The sequence below is a fragment of the Cryptomeria japonica genome, chromosome 5, assembly GCF_030272615.1.
Source record: "Cryptomeria japonica chromosome 5, Sugi_1.0, whole genome shotgun sequence".
Taxonomy (NCBI): domain Eukaryota; kingdom Viridiplantae; phylum Streptophyta; class Pinopsida; order Cupressales; family Cupressaceae; genus Cryptomeria; species Cryptomeria japonica.
The window spans coordinates 20,261,573-20,281,556 of NC_081409.1; positions in this window are offsets into that span (position 1 = coordinate 20,261,573).

Genomic DNA, 19,984 nt, shown 5'->3' on the forward strand with positions numbered 1-19,984 from the left:
ACATTGTCAGATCAACAAGTCATGGGATTGTCAGACAGATCTATTGCTAAAGCTATTTGGGACAAACTAGAAACATTGAATGAAGGAGATTCCACAATCAAAATTGCAAAACTTGAATGCTTTCGGGTTAGGTATGAAAGTCTAAAAAATGGAAGAAGAAGAAAGAATTTCTGCTTTTATGGAAAGAGTAAATGAAATTGTTTTGGGTATACAATGTTGTGGAGGAACCTTAAGTGAAGATGAGATTGTTTCTAAAGTTTTAAGAGCTTTTCCACTCGCATATAAAATGAAAGTTACTGCTATAAATGAATTGAGAATAATGCCTAATGCATCAGTATCTAGAGACACTTTGGTTGGAAAACTTTCAGCTTTTGAGCTTGAGGAATTTGGCCTTGTTACTACTATCAAGACAGATCTAGCTTTCAAGGCATCATCATCAACTGTAACATCATTATCATCTGATAAATATGATTGGAAAGCCTTCTATGCAAAAGAACTTGAAGAAAGTAGGAGAGAAAATGAAGAACTTGAAGAACTTGAAGCACTATTTGCAAGGAAAATGCCTAAAGGTCCAATTGGAAGTAAGTATGAAGGTAAAGCACCCTTTAAATGTTTTAAGTGTAATAAGATTGGTCATATGGCTTCTAGATGCCCTGATAGACATGCAAGATTAAGAGAAGAAGCTAAAAGAACATATAAGCCTAACCCTGACTATCATAAATACAAGTTTAGGAAAAATAGAGACAAATCTTGTTATTATGCTGATGAAGGAGTTACTGATGATTTTGATGAGGATCCGACAGACAATGGATGGGCTTTTGTTGCTATAACAGAAGATCAATTGATACCTACTATTCAACTAGTAGAGCAGGCCCTAGTAGCTAAAGTTGAAGATAAGGATGAATGGATTATTGATTCAGGATGTTCACATCATATGACTGGTGATAAGAGTAAATTCTTAACCTTTTAGGATTACAATGGAGGTCTAGTAAGATTTGGAGATGATAAATCTTGTTTGATCAAAGGAAAAGGTGCTATATCTTTTGATGGTAAGAACAATACTAATAATGTTTACTATGTTGAAGGTTTGAAGTATAATCTTTTGAGTGTCGGTCAATTAGTTGAGAAAGGATTTCAATTACAATTCAAGAATGGTAAATGCAAATTCTTAAACAGAACTGGTTCAGAAATTGCAACCGGTATTCAGACTAGAGGCAATATCTTTCATTTGAACAACAATGAGAAAGCATGTTTGATTGCACATATTGATGAAATTTGGCTATGGAATAAGAGACTTTGTCATGTAAATTTTGATTGCATTGTGAAAATCAGTACTACTAAGGCAAAAATTAGTACTACTAAGGCGGTAAGAGATTTATCTAAGATTGTTAAACCTCACAATCCAATATGTAAGGAATGTCAATTTGGAAAGCAAGTTAGAGAAACTTTCAAGAGTATTCCAGAGAAGTCTAACAATGTTCTTGATTTAATTCATACTAATTTATGTGGTCTAGCAAGAACAAGAAGTAAATAAGGAGATAGGTATTTTATGCTAATCATTGATGACTATTCTAGAATGTGTTGGGTTACTTTTCTCAAAGAAAAATATGAAGCATTTGGGAAATTCAAACTATTCAAGGTGATGGTAGAAAATGAAACCGACAAGGAAATCAAATGTTTGAGATCAGATCAAGGAGGAGAATTCGCATATAAGGAATTTAATACATTCTATGAAGTGAATGGGATCAGAAGACAATTATCAGTACCCTGGATACCCCAACAGAATGGAGTTGTGGAAAGGATAAATAGAACTATCTTGGATGCAGCCAAAAGTATGATATCTGAAGCAAATATACCTCATATATACTGGAGAGAAGTGGTCAATACAACTGTTTATACATTCAACAAAGTTTACATCAGAGGTGAAACTGGTAATACCCCACATGAACTATGGTTTGGTAATACTCCTACTCTTAAATATTTCAAAATATTTGGAAGTAAATGCTCTATTAGAGGAGATGAGTATATTGGCAAATTTGATCCTAGAAGTGATGAAGGAATATTTCTTGGTTATTCATCTAAGAGAAAGGCATATAGATGTTTGAACAAGAGATTGCAGAAAATTGTTGAGAGTGAAAATGTGAAGATTGATGAACAGTTTAGAGGAAATTCAAGGTACACAAACTCTGAACCGGCAATGGAGATAATCACAAATGAACCTACTATGAATACATCGGTATAGAATGGTGATCCAGTGACACCGGCATCATCTGGAGATTCAATAGTCACTGAAGAACAACAGCAAGTAAAAACACCCCGATATGTAAGATTGAATCATTCTGAAGATCAGATAATTGGAAACAAATTTCAAGGTTATGACTAGAGGAAGATTGAAAAATGAAGAGGTATGTCTTATTTCTCAAATTGAACCTACATTAATTAATAATGCATGTGAAGATAAATATTGGATTAAAGCTATGGAAGATGAATTGGAACAAATTGAAAGGAATAACACTTGGTCATTAGCTCCCCGACCTAAAGACAAAAATGTAATTGGAACTAAATGGGTTTTTAGAAATAAACTTAATGAAGATGGCATGGTAATCAGAAACAAAGCAAGATTGGTGTTTAAGGGATATTCATAGAAATAAGGAATTGATTGCAATGAAACCTTTGCACCGGTAGCTAGAATTGAGGCAGTCAGACTTTTATTGGCTTTTGTAGCACACAAGAACTATAAAGTATATCAAATGGATGTTAAATGTGCATTTAAGAATGGAGATCTTGAAGAAGTTTATATTGAACAACTTGATGGATTTTCTTTGACAGATAACAAAGACATGGTTTGTAGGTTAAGGAAAGCTTTATATGGATTGAAACAAGCTCCTACAGCTTGGTATGATATATTGGACAAATATATTTTGAAGCTTGGTTACACTAAAGGTAACGCTAACATCAATCTATACTAAAAAGTGACTAATGATGACATCTTGGTTATTGAATTTTTTGTTGATGATATAATCTTTGGAGGAGAAGATGGTTTGTGTAAAGACTTTTTTAACAAAATGCATGAAGAGTTTGAAATGTCTATGATTGGAGAGATAAAATTCTTTTTTAGGATTGCAAATTTCACAGACTGATAAAGGTATATTTCTATGTCAATCTAAGTACTTGAAGGAATTACTAAAGAAATTTGGCATGAAAAACTGTAAACCAGTAAGCACACCTATGACTACAACTGATAAATTATCTTTGAAGGATGAATATACACCTATTAATCTGACTAGTTACAAGTATATGATAGGAGGTTTACTGTATTTGACACAAACAAGACCTGAATGTAGTTTGTATTGTTTCAAGATTTCAGAGTAATCCTAAAGAAAATCATGAAGCAACAGTGAAAAGGATTTTCCGGTACCTACAAGGCACTACAAATCTTGGTTTATGGTATCTTAGAGATGAAAATTTTGACTTATGTGCATACATTGATGCTAATTGGGTAGGAGATGTGGATGATAGAAAAAGCACCACCGATGGAGCATTTTTTCTTGGCAACGGACTAATTTCATGGTTGAGCAAGACGCAGAGTTGTACAAGTATATCAACAGCAGAATCAAAATATGTTGTAGCAACAACTAATTGTACACATGTATTATGGATCAAGAAAATGTTGAAGGACATAAAGGTAAAATGCAAGGAACCTATAACTATCTACTATGATAATATGGAAGCAATTGATATATCATGAACCCAGTATTTCACTCTAAAACTAAACATGTTTCTATAAAATTGAATTTTCTAAAGGAGAATGTTGAAGGAAAAGAAGTGAAATTGGTTTATGTGAATACTAAAGAGTAGATTGCAGACATTTTTACAAAGTCTTTGCCTAAGGAAACATTTGAGTATCTCAGAGAGAAACTTGGAGTCCTACCCCCACCGATAGAGACTTGGACAATTGATGTTTGTCATCAACCAACAAAATTAGTAGAGAAATCTTATTCTAGCTTCGGTGAGGGGAGCTACTTCTCAGGGGGAGTAGTTGGTATTTTGAATTTGGTTTTGTATTGCTTTGGCATTTGATGTCAAAGGGGGAGAGATTGATATGGAAAAACACATTATCTTTTTCTTTTGGGGAGAGATTATTCCTAAGGGGAGAGATATTATGTATTTTGATTTCTGGTTAATGGTCTCTTTGGGAGATTGTTAGTTTTTGGTTTTTGGCATTTCTGTTTTGGCACTTTGATGGTTTTTCCATCCTGTGTTGCCATCAATACCAAAGGGGGAGATTGTTGGCATTTTGGATATGTTGATATGGTTTTGTCATTGATGTCAATACCTGTCATTGCTTGTCAACACTTATCAGCACTTGGAGATTCTGGTTATGTTCACCAACAAGTTAGAGACTTATACATAGTCACTAGTATTTGGTTCACTGATAGATTATATTGTTCACCAGCACTTGGAATGACTTGGAGACTACTTGGTTATGTAGAAGACATTATTCGATCACTTGGTTTTGGCAATTTGGTTAATTGTTTATTCGGGTTTGCATATTTGCTGTTACCGGAAAATATCTCTAGGATAAGCACCGACAGGCTTATCTATTCCAGATCAGCACAACACATTATGGAGATGATTTATTATTACTGTAAATGCATTGAGCCAACATCATGCATCAGATATTGATATATCTTTTAATGAGCCGACCTATTCAAATTGGTCCTAGGTTATGGTATAAATGTAAGATCTCATTTATGAGATTATGGAGAGAATGAGAAAAGTATTGCAATAAGGTATATGCAAAAATAAGCAGAGCTAGACGTCCAGACATAATTTGAAGGTTGAAGGAAGGATTTTGTGAAGGCAATCAGGACTAAACCGGTACTAAATCCAACATATGAAGATGATATTTTGTGCAATACATTATCATTGGATTTAACCATCCAATTATAGTAAGTGTGACTCTCATTTTGTGATTGAGTAGTGAGCTCTAGATAGCTGGCCTTTCTGCATGTGCAGAATCTATATTGTACACACATACTATCTGCAGTAGTATCATTTGATTGTGGGTAAGGCTTCCCACCATGGTTTTTCCCCTTACAGGGTTTCCACGTACAAACATTTGTGGTATGTGTTGTGGATGTTATTGTATTTCTATTTCATGCATTAATCTTTACTGGTACTGCAATTAACTATTAAGATGTCTACTGGCATTAAGTTTGGTTTACCGGTATTAAGCATTAAGTTTTGGTTAAGTTAATTTTGGTTGAATTTATTGGACAACTGATTCACCCCCCTCTCAGTTGTCTCTGGGACCTAACATAGGGTCTCGTGTTATCGTCTCCTAGGAGATCACCTTCCACCAGTGACCTAGTAGCTCCTTCTAGCCTCCCACTAAACGCCAACAACATCCTTCACCATGCCCCACTACCTCTAACTTTCGTGTGTTCCCTACCGACACCGACTCGAGCTCCCTGCCTGTCGGTGCTATTCCTCCCATGCTTGTCGATTGTTGTACCACTGCACTGCCATGATCTCCAACTCCCGCCGGTGACCCCACCTGTTGGCCTCCTTCCTGTCAGCCCCACCCGACGTGTCCGCCTCTGCAGCCTCTACCATGCATAATGCCATGTGGGCACCCTGCCATGTCAGTAGTCTACCATGATGACAATCTAGTCAGTGGGTACACTCATCCACCACATCAAATTTCCATATCTACCATGTCAGTGCACCTCTTCCAATTTCCATACTGACAACTCAGTTTTTTCAGCCAATCGAAGCTTGCCACGTGTCAGTATGTATAGTATGAACGCCCAGTCAGCAAAGAGGTGAATTTTTCATGATGGTTATACGACCATAAAATTTAACATCGTATTTTACTAACGTCATCACTTTTTTGAAAATTTGGCAAGCCCCCTCCATTGAGCTTTTTGATTTTGTAGTTCAACTTCAAATGGCCATATCTTGCTCATTTTTAATCCTTTTTTGGTGAATTTTTTTTTGAAATGGGATATAATTTCATATAATTTATCATGGTGGAATTATTTTATAATTTTTATGGACATATTTTTCATAAATATTAGTTTTTGGTGACTGTACCTATCCAATCCCCATTTCTGCAACTTCCGGGACTCCGTTTGGGCTCATACAAACTCCATTTCAGGAGCCATTTTTTTTAAAGTGGATAAATTTTTGTCAACTCTCACAATATCCTATTAGTTTGCAATGATTTTGGGTAGAAATTGCACTTTCAACATATGGTCTTTTTGGCCAATTTGGCATTTGTATTGCATAGATCTATCTTGCCGGTATTTTTCTTTGTAGTTCTTAGCTTATTGGGGTAGTTGTAAAACAAAATTAGAAGTCCCCCTTGCCATTGTTTGCAAGTGGCCTATTGTTCACGCACTACATATAAAATGTCAAAATCATCATTTTGGGGGGGTACTTTGATTGATTGAATTTGGGGGGGTGTCTTGTAATTTTGTGATCTTGTGTTCCTTCCTTTTTTCTACTATGGGTTCTTCTAATTTTCCTCTCTTAACTCCTCATAATTATGCTACTTGGAAAATTGATGTATGGAGTAAACTTATGGAAAAAGGACTAACTCATTACATTGATGGAACTATTGTTTCTCTCAGTGATCCTATTGGTCACTTGGATTGGCTCACTAAAAATATCATGGCAATTGGTACCTTAAGAAAGTATGTATCAAACAATCTCATTTTTCATATTGAGAAATGTACTCTAATCAAGGATGCTTGGCAAAAGTGTCAAGACTTGTATGGTCAAGTTGATGAGATTAGGGGATATCAGATTGATAGTGGTCTCACCATGTTAGATCCCAAGAACTTTTATACTATACAAGATTATGTCACTAAGGAAAAAGAGTTGATGGCACAACTCAAGGATTGTGACATTAGTAAGAAGGATACTCAATTGATCTTCAATTTGATTGGCAAACGTTCACAAGAATATGCAACATTTGTTTCTATTTTCTAAACCCATAGGATGACAATGGGTTCAAGCTACACAATGCCTATATTTGATGCTTTTGTCGAAATGTTGATGATGGAACAAACTAATTTGATAAGCATGGGCATTCTTAGGACTTCTAAGTCTCAAGCATTAGTGGCAAATCAAGGGAACAAAGGAAATCAAGGAAAGAACAACTCAAACAAGAAGAAATGGCAATCAAATCCTAATGACAAAGCATCACCTTCTCCACAACAAGGAGATTCATCCTCTTCCAAGAGGGACAATTCACCAAAGAGGGAGAGACCTACTTGTGCCTATTTTAAGAAGTTTGGTCATGAGGAGCGTTGTTGCCATTCTAAGAAGATTGATGAGCTCACACATATCCTCAAAAAGAACAACATTGATTTGCCTAATGCCTACTGTAGTACCCCTCCTCGATTGAACTTATTAGACTCATATTTTACTATTGTTTACTTTCAATGGATACATTACCATTATGTGTTATTCAGACTTATATGACATTATTTCATGCTTTATCTAGATATGGGACGCATACTTTATTTACAGTATTTCAGTACTTGTGATTTGTGGTATTTTATGGATTATTATTATGTACTGACACTTTACTTTATCTATGCAATGTTTAATTATATGTTTCATGTCTGCGAGTGTATTGGATGTGAGGGGATGATTTTCCTTCACTCACTCTGGTGAGATAGGGAATGCCATGATTCTCCTTCATCGGTGTGTGTGTCGTGTATTCTATATTTGTATATATGCATGTGTGGTTCAATGATGTAGGACATTGCATGTACAAGTACCGGGTAGGTACGGGGCATCGTCTCCACCTAGCTTCACAGGTTTGAGTGTGCCTTATTTGTCCTATGGGAGTGGAGGAGATAGTGGTTGACCCTAATGGTACCTCAGTTACACTCTTGTGAGTGTCGTCAGTCGGTCGTCCTTTTTGGTTTTGTTCGGCTGTCGAGTTGGTTTGTTTGAATTTTTCAAAGTCTTTGTTTGGGTCTTCTCAGTTTGTGTGGCCTAGTAGATTAGATTAATTATTTGAGTTTATGATGTCACTTTATAGTTAGCATATTTAATTTATGAATTATAATGCTTTAGTGATTATGAATTTAATTAATTAAGTGAAGTGATTAAATTAGTTGCAAATTGCATTATATTAGAAATATAATTTTATTTAAATTTAATAGAAAATAAATTAATTGCATTTATTGTTCTCTAGATTTTTGAAAATAAAATTACTTTCCTTAATTAGTTTGCAATTTTCATGATTTTAGAAATATAATTTTATTTAAACTTTAGTGGGAAAATAAATAAATTAAATGCAATTATTGTTCTCTAAATTTAAAAAATAAAAATAAATTAGAAATAAACAAAATAAAGTTGATTTACTTTCCTTAAATATTTTTTTAGAAAGTTAATTAAATGGGCATGAGAAAAGAAAAAAAAGAAGGAAAGTAATGATTTTTGGCAAATTGCAGTTTCATTTGCTTTTTGTGGAAATTAGAAAATAAAATAAAATCCTTTCAGTTTTCAAAATGGAATATCATATTTTGGAGAAAAAAATATTTTCAACCTAAAAAAGTTTAGGTTAAATATATTTTTGAAAATTATTTTTGGGAGTTCACGGAAGGAGGCGGGAGTCTGTAGGAAGAAAAAATTTAAAATTTCTTGGATGCATGTTTTTGGAGTTGGCAAATTTTGGAAAATTGTTTGGGAAGAAGGTTTCCATTTTGGTTTGGAAATCTGTTGCAGGATAGAAGCTCTCCAACAAATTTCTTCCTGGAAAGCTCCACAGGTTGGATGACCTTTACCTTGTTTGTTTTAAAAATCTATATTTTTTTCCCTTCTTCTGGATGTTGAAATTTTTTTTTGATTAAGTGATTGCAGTGTTATTGAATTAGTTGTTATGAGGTTTATTGAGAAATTTGAGTCTATTTTTTATTAAAAATGCAACTCCAATCTCTCTCTGATTTATTTCATGCTAAGTTTTCGGTTTAAAATCTATTCTTTCATTTTTGTTTATAAAAAGAATTTGATTTCCTATTTAGTGTAGTTTGTAAATTTGTGAAATTAGGGGAGTTATGCTAGAAAAAGTTTGCCAAAATTTTCCTCTTGTGCCTCCATTTGATTAAAATTTCTTCTAGGTAGTTTTTAAATTTGGAGGAAATTCTGATTTTAATTCCTCTTCCGTTCTTATTTTGGCCCAAAAATCCAATTGGGAATTGTCAAACTATTTAGTTTCTAGCCAATTTGGTTATGGTGCTATTCTCCATCTCTATTTTGTCTCAGAGATTGAGTTTTCTGATAAAATTCTTTACCAGTAATTATTTTTTTTGTATGCTAGTTTTATTCATTTAAAAAAAGAAAAAGAAAAAAAAAGGAATTTTAATTGTTCTGTTTCTTTTAGACTCTGTTGTCTCGAAGTGGGGGCGGGAGGGCAAGCATAGATTTTATTAATCTCTATTATTTAAAAAAAAAAAACTGAATTTAAAAAAAAAAAAATTGAATAGGGGGGCGACAACCTACTACTACAATAGCAGGTGCTACTGTAAGGTAGCATATGCTACCGTATGGTAGCAGGCTACCTTACGGTTAGCAAGGAGCTCAACAAACAAAGAAATATTGCCTTCCCCTTTCCCATGCCAATTAATTTATAATTCGGTTTTATTTTTATATATATATATATATATATATAGTATTTTTCTTTAGTTATAATATGTTATTTTGGAGTATTAAAATTTATTTTAAATGAAAAATTAAATCTGCATTTTATTATATATATTTTAAATGTGATATATAATTATATGGTATTATATTCGAAGAATATATATACTCATGTATTTATATTATATTATTATATATATTTTTAATTTGGAATTAATTTATTTTATTGATATCAATTAATTGGGTTTATTTGCAAATGAATCATGAACATAAGATTGGGGGGTTAATTTTAATGTGATTTAATGTAGCCTTATTGGACAAATGACAACATTGAATTTCTTTTATTATATAGTTTTATTTTCTTATTCTCTGGAATATCTTAAATTGTAAGTATTTTATGCATTTGGTTGTTTAAAGAAAAGATTGCCTATATTAGGATCTTAGTGTATATGGTATTTGCAGTCAAGTTTAATTTCGTTGCAATACTGGTTAAGTTGTCATTGTGTCGTATAGTTGTTATACCCCTTGGTCAAGTGTTGTTGTGTAATCCTATGATGTGAGCTGTTGTGTGTTATGTTCCAATGGTCAATCCTGGATTATGCATTTGTGTATCCTTCACCTATATTTTGTCAGGTTTAGATATGGCTATCAGTTTTGCCATAGAGTTCTCATAGAGAGACCATTCATGTTAGTGTCCTATGTGAGAGAGTGGCTTTTGAGCGGGGGCTGCACCCAAAGTGGATGGCAGGATAACCCCTTGAAAGTCAGTTAAGAAGTGATAACCTAATAATTGATTAGGGGGTGGGTAGCTGAAATATTTAATTAAGATAATGTGCCTCGCACATGGTTGAGTGCTTGTATAGGCTTAGGATGTTGTGAGAAGTCCTGGAATGGCAAACCTACCACCTTGTCTTTACAAAGGGATTGGTAGGGTCCGCATGATGCTTAAATGGAGCCAGAGGTTAGGGAGAGGTTGCCAAGATAACCTAGGATGGGGCCGGGACCTACGGAGGTCTACCTAGGGTAACCACCTTAAGCCATGCGATGACACTCTCTCCTTAGGATCACTAGTGTTTGTGAGTTGAGTCACATGGGTTTTGTGGAGTCATGTTGTACTGTTGTACTTGCCTTGTTTTGCTTGCTTGAGGGTCTTCTTCTATCTCCCAGCACGGTGGGGTGGTTCCATTTTGAGATCACATGGTTGGGTGGTAGTGCCACTTCCCATCAGATATTTTGGTTTGTACCTTCATGCAATGATTAGCTTTGCTAGTGTACCTTTGGTTCGTGATTCATGTATTAGCTCATGTTCGTGATATTGTACCTTTGAGACCCACGGGGTCATTATATCAGTAAACAATGTAACCTTGCATTGTAATTGTGTATTTTATTTGTGCTATTGGAAGCCATGTAATTATTGATTATTATAATCTTAATTCAATGGAATGTATGTTATTTCAGTTATCTTTATGCCTATGTGTAAATGCTTCATTGAAAATCAATATATTGTATCACTTTAAATCTTTCTATGTGAAATTCAGTTTAGGAATATGATGTAATTTTATTGCAATTGAGTTCTCTAATTAGATGGATAATTGGATTAACATTAAGATGTTGTTTTTTGTTCGAAGTAATCTTCGTTGGTAACCCTTTAGGATATCATGTGTTAGACTTCCTTTGTGTTAATAAACGTGCAATGTGATAATTAATGCGCTTATTTTTTTTTATTTTTTTTAAATATTTCACCCTTTAGTTGCCTAGTTGTGTTGTTTTCCTTTAGGGTTCCTGGTGGAGCATTACACCTACAAGAAGGAGGATTCATCAACTTCAACTTCCTCTCATTCAAAAGAGAAAGGGAAAGCATTCATGGATTCTACAAGTGGGAAGACTCACTCTTTTGGGACAAGAAAAGGAAAAGCTCTTTGTGCTACTACAAGTCATGATCAGGGTGATGGCTTCTAGATTCAGGGGCTTCTCATCATATGGCATCTTCACAGTCTATGTCTCTATATTTGAGCCTTGCACCATGCCGCAAATTTTGATGGGCAATCATACATACATGGATGTGATTGGGAAAGGAACTGTTTCCATTAGGGATAACTCCTTCAATGATGTGTTGTGTGTACCCCATTTGACAAATAATCTCCTTTCCATCTATCAAATCACACATGGCGCAACTAAGAGAATTGTGGAGTTCACACCCGAGTCAATTTTCATTAGAGACTTGGAGACTAGAGCTATCATTGCGACTGGGGTGCTTGATCATGCATCTCGGTTATACTCCTTTTCAAATTTTGTTGATGAGGATGATTTCACATATGATGATTCTACACATGATGATCACACTTCTTATGATGATTCAAAATTTCAGGAGAAGTTTGGGTACTTGAACTTGGGGATTATCACATGTGACCCCATTCTTGAGCCTTGTGTTTCATCTCCTCCTATTGATATCATATTACCTATTGCACCTCATGATGCAGATAGTGCAACAATTTTGTCTTCTTGTGATTCAGTGCAGCAGGATATATCTTGTCTTCCAGCTTCAGTTTCATAGGATGATTACTTGACAGACATTGTAGGTTTGTTTGTGGAATCTTACATTTCAGATTTGGGAGACATCATTGATGATATTCATCTTCTCTTTGATGAAGATAATCCTTCTTCGATTGTTGTGAGGGAACACTCTGACCCTCTTGTTCATTCTCTACATGATCATTCTTTCAAGGTTGACATGATTGTGGATACTTATGTACAGTAGTTGGAGGAGGTCTCTTTATTCTTAGAGGAGATGCGAGTCTTTGGGACTTGTTCTATATTCATCTCCACTAGATCTTGGAGTGCCTTTTTCAACAGTGTGGAGCAGTTCACCACCTTTGGAGGGGGTATGTTTTAGCATTGACATGGGGACACTTGAGTATTTTTCAAAGATTCCATTCATCATGAGTTTTTCTCATACATCTTCCCTTCAGAATTGGGGAGACTTCATGGATACACCTTTGGTTTTGTTTCTTCCTAAAGGGATAAATGTTGTTTGACATTCGTGGAGTAGTTTATTCATACATCATCGAGCTTCTATCATAGGTGCAGATTCTACATTGAGGGGGGGCTACCTAGCTTCTCTTCTTCTCTCATATGGGGGGACTTTTTCCTCACATGGGGTTTTGTTCCTCACATACTTCTATGAGAGTTCTCTTGTATAGTTTTCATCTCTCTTTTGGGGGAGGGTTTTTTCCCATTGGGTTTTTCTCTCTTTCCCCACTTTGTGAGAGATTTAATTGCATTGGTTTGCATGCATTTGCAATTGTACATGGGTGCCTAACATGGCCTTGTAGCCAATACCCATCTTGCATTGCTTAGTTGCATTGTAGACTTAAGTGCATTCCCCTAAGTTGCACTTAAGGGGGGGTGTTGGTGTAAATAATTATTCATGTTGGATATTATTACACCTTACTTAAGTTTACTTAGGAAATGCATTTCATAGTAGTTTGGGTATGAGACACTTGGGTGTTTGTGCCACATTGGGATAGTGTGTGTAAGAGAATTTTCACTTTTTATGGTGTTGATCTTTTTACTACTCTATCATATCCACTTATTGTGGAGTGATAATTCCACCTTCGGTGGGTGGTCCACCTCATGTGGAATATTTTATTTTTTCTCCTACCTGCTACACATATTTCCTACCTACCCTTGTTTCTTGTTGAGTCACATGTCATGCTTGTGTGCTCACATATCCATATAGCCTTCCCTATAAATGCAGGCTCATATTCATTGTATGAACAATCATTTTTTTAATCTATTGATGAGAATATAGTTTATTATTATCCTATATTTTCTCTCTCTTTTGTACTTTTCATTGAGCTCTTGATCTTGGCAAAATCTCACAGTTACTTTGTAACTCCTCTCCTCATCTCTATTTAAGAGATGTCTTCTCTCTCATTTCTTCTTAATGACATTAGTGTAAAGAGCTTCTCTCTCTCTCTCTCTCTCTCTCTCTCTCTCTCTCTCACTCTCTCTCTCACACACACACACATTTTAGGTCTCTCTCATTTTAGACATTGCCTCATTCATGATAACACAAGGGGTTTTTCTTTTCTTTTCCCCTTTCAAAAGTTCTTGTGCTTCCTTCTTCACATTTGGGTGATTGCTCCAAGGTTTCTGCATTTCTCTTGGTAACATTTACTTCATCAATAAATTTACTTGGATTTTGTTTTTCTTTTCATGCTCTTGTATTTCCTTTCATAGTATCAGAGCAGGTTCTAATCCTTGTTTCAAGTTGAGATTGATGAAGGTTACCATTTTGCGGAGCTCACATTTCTTGGAGGCATTTTTTTTTAGAGAAGAGAAGAAGGTTGTTCTTTAACGTTTTGTTGTGCAAGTTATGATTTAAGTTTTATATTTTTCAGCATGTAGGTTTAATCTTCGTAGATTCTAGTTTTTTTATTTAAAGATTTGAAAGGCTTGTCACCAAAGCTTCTTCTTTCTAGTTTAAATTTGTGGCTTTTGGGAAACTTTCCGCCAAAGTCTTCTTTCTTGTTTGAGTTTTGTTTTGGAAGGCTTGCTGCTAAGACATTCTCTATTTATTTGCAGATTCTAACATTTTTGGTTTATATATTCTAACAATTTTTGTTTGCATATTCAAAGAACTATTTATGTTTCTCTTTGTTGTAGTCATTTTATTTTCCATATTATTTCAATCTTTTGTTAAATCTTACATCTTTTGTTTAAATTTGTTTAAAATAATTTTGTCTCAATTGAAATAAATCTCATTTTAGTATAAATTTGATACTGTGATCTCTGTCCTGTCTATGTATATTATACTTTGATTCGTATTCAAGTCCAGTTCAATTAAAATGTTTTTTTTAATTCTCAAACTTCTCACTAAATTCATATTAATTCTCAAAAGAGAGGCATCTTTTGAAACGTGGGATCTTTGTATCATTTTTTGTTTGCTTTGTTGTAGGAATCGTTTTTCTCTAAATACATCTCTGTGTATTCCTTGTGGATTGTCTGCGGATATCTCTATTTATTCATTTTATTTATTTTTCTTCTGCATTTTTGTGTGTTCTGTATTTTCTTGGCAACGTGTTCTTAGTATCATTTTCTTTTTTCAGTTATTAATCATTTCCTCATTTCCTTTGACCTATATTCCTTACGTTTTTTTTTTTTCAGTTTCATTTTGCATTCCTTATAAAGCTTTGTCCTTCCTTGTCATGTATAAAGTAAGTTTTTAAAAAAAATATTAAAGTTAAGTTTTCTTTAAAATAAAATGTTTTTTAAAAAAATATTAAAGTTAAGTTTTCTTTAAAATAAAATTTATTTACATTAAACTGAGATCTTGTTTATAAAGTTTAGTTCACTTTTATTAAAAAAAATTTATTTAAAATAAAGTTTTAGAAGTTACATATAATAAAGTTTAGCTTATTTTATTTTAAAAAGTTTATAATTATTTTTAATAAAGTTTTTTTAATATATAAATTTTTTAATATAAAATTGTTTTATTTTATTAAGATTTAATTTTTTTTTAATTTTATTTTTAATAAAGATATCATTTTTTTTAATAAGTTTGTTTAAATATATATTTAAGATTTTAAATTTAAATTTGTTATTAATTTTTAAAAAATCATTATTTTTTGATAAATATATATATATATTAAAGTTATTATTGCAATATGATTCTATTTTAATCAAATTATTTTTCATTTATAATCAAAGGAATTTTTTTTAACTAACCACTATTTTGCTATCATGTCTACTTTAATTCCAAAAGTCAAATTAAATAGTTCCAATTATCATTCATGGAAAACACATATTTCGTTTACTTTTTCGTTTCAAGCATCTTTTGGATGTTGCTACTGATAAAAGTTCAGAGCCCGCTACAACTGCTCCACAAGCCGACCAAGATAGGTGGAAGGCTCAAAATGAGGAAGCACTTGGTTTGGTTGAAATTGCAATGGTTCTTAATTTGTATGTTCTAATTGGAAATTGTACAAAAGTGTATGAAGCTTGGGAAATTTTTAAAATAACTTATGATATCTCAAATGAATCTCGAAAAAATTAGCTTCAAGATCAACTCGAAGATCTCAAGTATACAGATTTTAAAACCATGGATGAGTTCTTATTAAAGTTTGATTCTATTAATGGTCAATTAACTGGTTTAGGAGTTACACTAGCTGATATACGTTTAATTCATCTTATTCTTAAAACTTGTCTTCCTCGTCAATCTCAACAATTTATTACTAATATTCATGCTCAACTTGCTATTCCTAGTTTAGCTACTCTATTAACTTATGATATTTTTTTATAATTCATTACATCAAGAGGAAGCTAAATTAATTTAGTTTGGTACTCTTAAAAGTAGTGAACATGTTTTTATGTTTAAAAATCAAAATCATAATAATCATTTTAGATCCAATAATTATTATAATAATCATAATAATCATTATTCTAATAATAAATTTTATTCTAAATCATATAATAACAATTCTAATAATAATCAAAAGAATAACTATTCTAAGAGGCCCCATTGTACGCATTGTGGTAAGGATGGTCATGTGACTAATAATTGTTTTAAAAAGCAAAATGGTAAAAAGCCCATGAACCAAAATAATCAAAATAATCAACAACATAAACCTCATTATAAGAAAGGTAATAATAATGGTAATTCATCTCGTCATGCATTTACATGCACTTATAATGTTTCTCAACCACTTGAGTGGATTATTGATTCTGGTGAATCTCAACATGTTACTTCTCATAAAGAATATTTTGAATCTTTGCATCCTGATACTTCCAATATTTTTGTTCAATTAGCTAATAATCATAGTTGCAAAGTTGAAGCTATTGGTGATGTGAATGACCCTAATGGGAAATTACATGATGTTCTTTATGTTCCTAAATTAAAATCAAATTTGCTTTTAGTGCCTAAACTTTGCCAAGATTATAAGATTAAATTTTATAGGGGCATGTATTATATCATTGATCCAAAAACTAATCATGTTATTGCTACTACTAAAATGGATAGTGATAACTTATTCAAGTTCTATGAATTTGGTCCTACAAAGTATTCCTTTCTTACTACTATTGATTTTACTATATGGCATGAAATACTTGACCATCTCAATCTTGATTATATTTCATTAATGCAAAAAGAAAATATGGTTTATGGATTGCCTACTATTGTTCCTTCTCAAATTGTTTGGAATGGTTGCTTGAGTGGTAAGATGCATAGGGAACCCTTTCCTCGTGGTCAATCTTGTAGGGAATATACTAAAATGCATCTAGTTCATAGTGATCTCTTGGGTCCCATGGAGAATACCTCCATCCAAGGTTCAAGGCATGCTCTTACCTTTATTGATGATTTTTCAAGGAGAACATGGATATATTTCCTTCATAGTAAGGATCAAGTGCTTGATGTGTTTATTGAATTTCATATGTTTGTAGAAAGGCAATCTGGTTCTAAAATTAAGATTCTTCATACTAACAATGGAAGAGAATATGCCAATAATGCATTTAATGCTTATGGGAAATCTTTTGGAATTAAACATGAGCTTACCATTCCTTATACACCACAAAAAAATGGTGTGGCTTAATGGAAGCATAGGACCATTGTGGAAATGGCAAGATGTTTATTGCATGCAAAAAATATGGATTACAAGTTTTGGGCTGAAGCTATGGCTTGTGCAACTTATTTAATTAATAGAACACCTACCAAAGCCTTAAAGGATAAAACTCTTGAAGAAACTTGTGTTGGCATTTTTTATGTTTATGTTGTGATTGTCATTGATGGACACACACTTGCATTGAGATCCCCTTTATATGTATGAGCTAGAGCTCAACCGGTATCTGTTCCAACTGGTATGTTGTCTTCTAGTCTTTAGACTATTGGTGATTTTGCAGAATGTGTTTCACGGTTTGAAGCGGCATGTCAACCCCAAGCGGTTCGTAGATCTTAAGTGGTACGAGGGAGCAAAGCGACATAACACATTCTTACCAGTCTTCATTATTGTCAAACCGACAACCGGTATTTTGTATGAACTGGTAATACTCTGTGATGAGTTACCAACCAGCATTTTGTGATGAGTTACCAATCCACCGATTGTTTGATGGTGCTGACACACTGACGGTGCTTTTTGTGCCATGTTACTGAGTATGTCTAGATTCATTAAACCTAGGAAATTGTAATGTAATCCTATTGGACTGACATGAAATCAGATTCCTTTAAAAGGACATCATGTCTAGGGTTTTAGGTTGTTGCTGAAAGGGTTTATGTTGTGCTAAGGTTTAAGGTGGTAGATGAGTTGTTGTAAGAGTGATCGTATCTGAGAAGATCTAGTTGTAACTGAGAGAGAGATAGAGAAGGCTGAAGTAATGCTGGAATGCATTAACTGTGAGCAATACTGGATCTAACCAAGCAGTTTGTGCTATTAGATAGATCAAACACTTGTTGATTACTCACATCTTTGACAAGTCTGTAGCCCTTAACCGAGTAGGCCCAAAATCCTTTTGTAAAATCCTCTAACAAGGTGGTTCACCTCTGTGAATCTAAAATCCTCTAGCAAGGTAGTCTTTAATAGGACTTATCTCCTAACAGAGATTGAGATTCCTAACAGGATCTATTCTGGTGAAGAACATTGTAAGACCTTAACCAGTCTAGTTTCTATTCTGCAGATAGTGACTTGTGAGTTTCATCTCACCGTGGTTTTTCCCAGTTGGGTTTCCACATCAAATATCTTGTGTTATGGTTGTATTGCTTTTGTGGGTGAATGCTTTATTTGCATTTCGGTTTGCATGTGTGATAACTGGTCTGTCTGTTAAATTGTTTTACTAGTTTATCTTCAGACTATTTAAGTGTGTAAGTACAAAGATTTTTGGCATACTAATTCACCCCCCCTCTTAGTATTCATCAATTGGTATCAGAGCCTAAATTTCTATAAGTTTAACCACTTGGAAAGAGATATGGGGGAATACACCTTGAGGGAACTTACTCAATGGCTCACTTAGTCTGAGAAAGCCTATGATGATCTTATGGTCAAATACAAGGCATCTCAAGCAAAAAGGAGAGAACATGTAGAGAAGCTGATGGAGCTATTTGAAAATAGTTATGAAGATGAAACAAATATGGAAGCCATGATTGCAGAAGTAAATAAGCTGAATGATTCAAACTCCAATCTGAGAAAGGAGTTGGAAGGACTGACTATTTGGTTTAGTCAAGAGCTTGAGAACTAGAGGAAAGCTGAAGATCTGGTAAAGGACAGAGATCATGAGATCTCCAAGTTGAAACAAGAGATTAGTGCACTGACTGCTCACCTACATGAGAGCAGAATGGAAAAAGAAGGAGTACAAGATGAACTGAACATAGCCATCTCTGAAAATGCAAGCCTAATGGAGACAAATACTGCTATTTCCAAAGAACTCTCTGAGTCAAAGGAAATACTTGCTAAGTTTAGCAAAAGTACTATCAAGCTAGAGAAAAAGCTTGAGTCATCTAGACCGATAAAGAATACCAATGGACTTGGTTTCTCTGGACATGAGGAAGAAGAATCCTCAGGAACAAATGCTGAAGCATCAAAGAAGCAACTAGCTCTCAAAGGAAAAGGTAAGCAAAAATTCAAACCTATTTGCTTTAACTATCTTAAAGAAGGACACACTACCAATGTATGTAGGAGCAAAGCCTACAATAATTTTCCTTACTTTATTAATAATGTACCTAGATCCAATAAGTTCAATGGTCATTGTTATGCATGCAACAAGTTTGGGCATAGAGCACTTGAATGTAGGTCTGTGATGAATAAAACTGGAAGATATCCTCAAAGGATCTAAGAAATTGGTCCTGAACCTTTTGTGAATCGGAACCACAACCGGTTTAATGTCTTCAATCATCAGTCAAGAAACGGTGGCCATCAAGCGGCAACCGGATGGAGAGAAAATTGTATGATCTGTCATGGTCATGGTCACACTGTTGCAACATGCAGAAGGAAGAATGGAAACATGAACAATGGACCTTGGAGAGCACCTAGATTGGTTTGTTATCACTGCAACAAACCGGGTCACACTGCAAGATTCTGCAGAAGCAAAAATAGTATATCTAATGATATACTGGTCACTTGGGAAGGAGAAATTGATGTTGAAATAGTTCAAGCAGACATGAACAAAACCTGGAAGAAGAAACCAACAATGTTGGAAGAGGAACCAGTTTCTGCACCTAGTGTGGAAATATCAGAACCGGCAAACTAAGCTCCAAAAATGCTTAGGGGGAGCAAATGGCGAAATGTTTTCGAACCCCTGGTTACACCAGTAAAAGACCTTCACCAGTATGTGATAC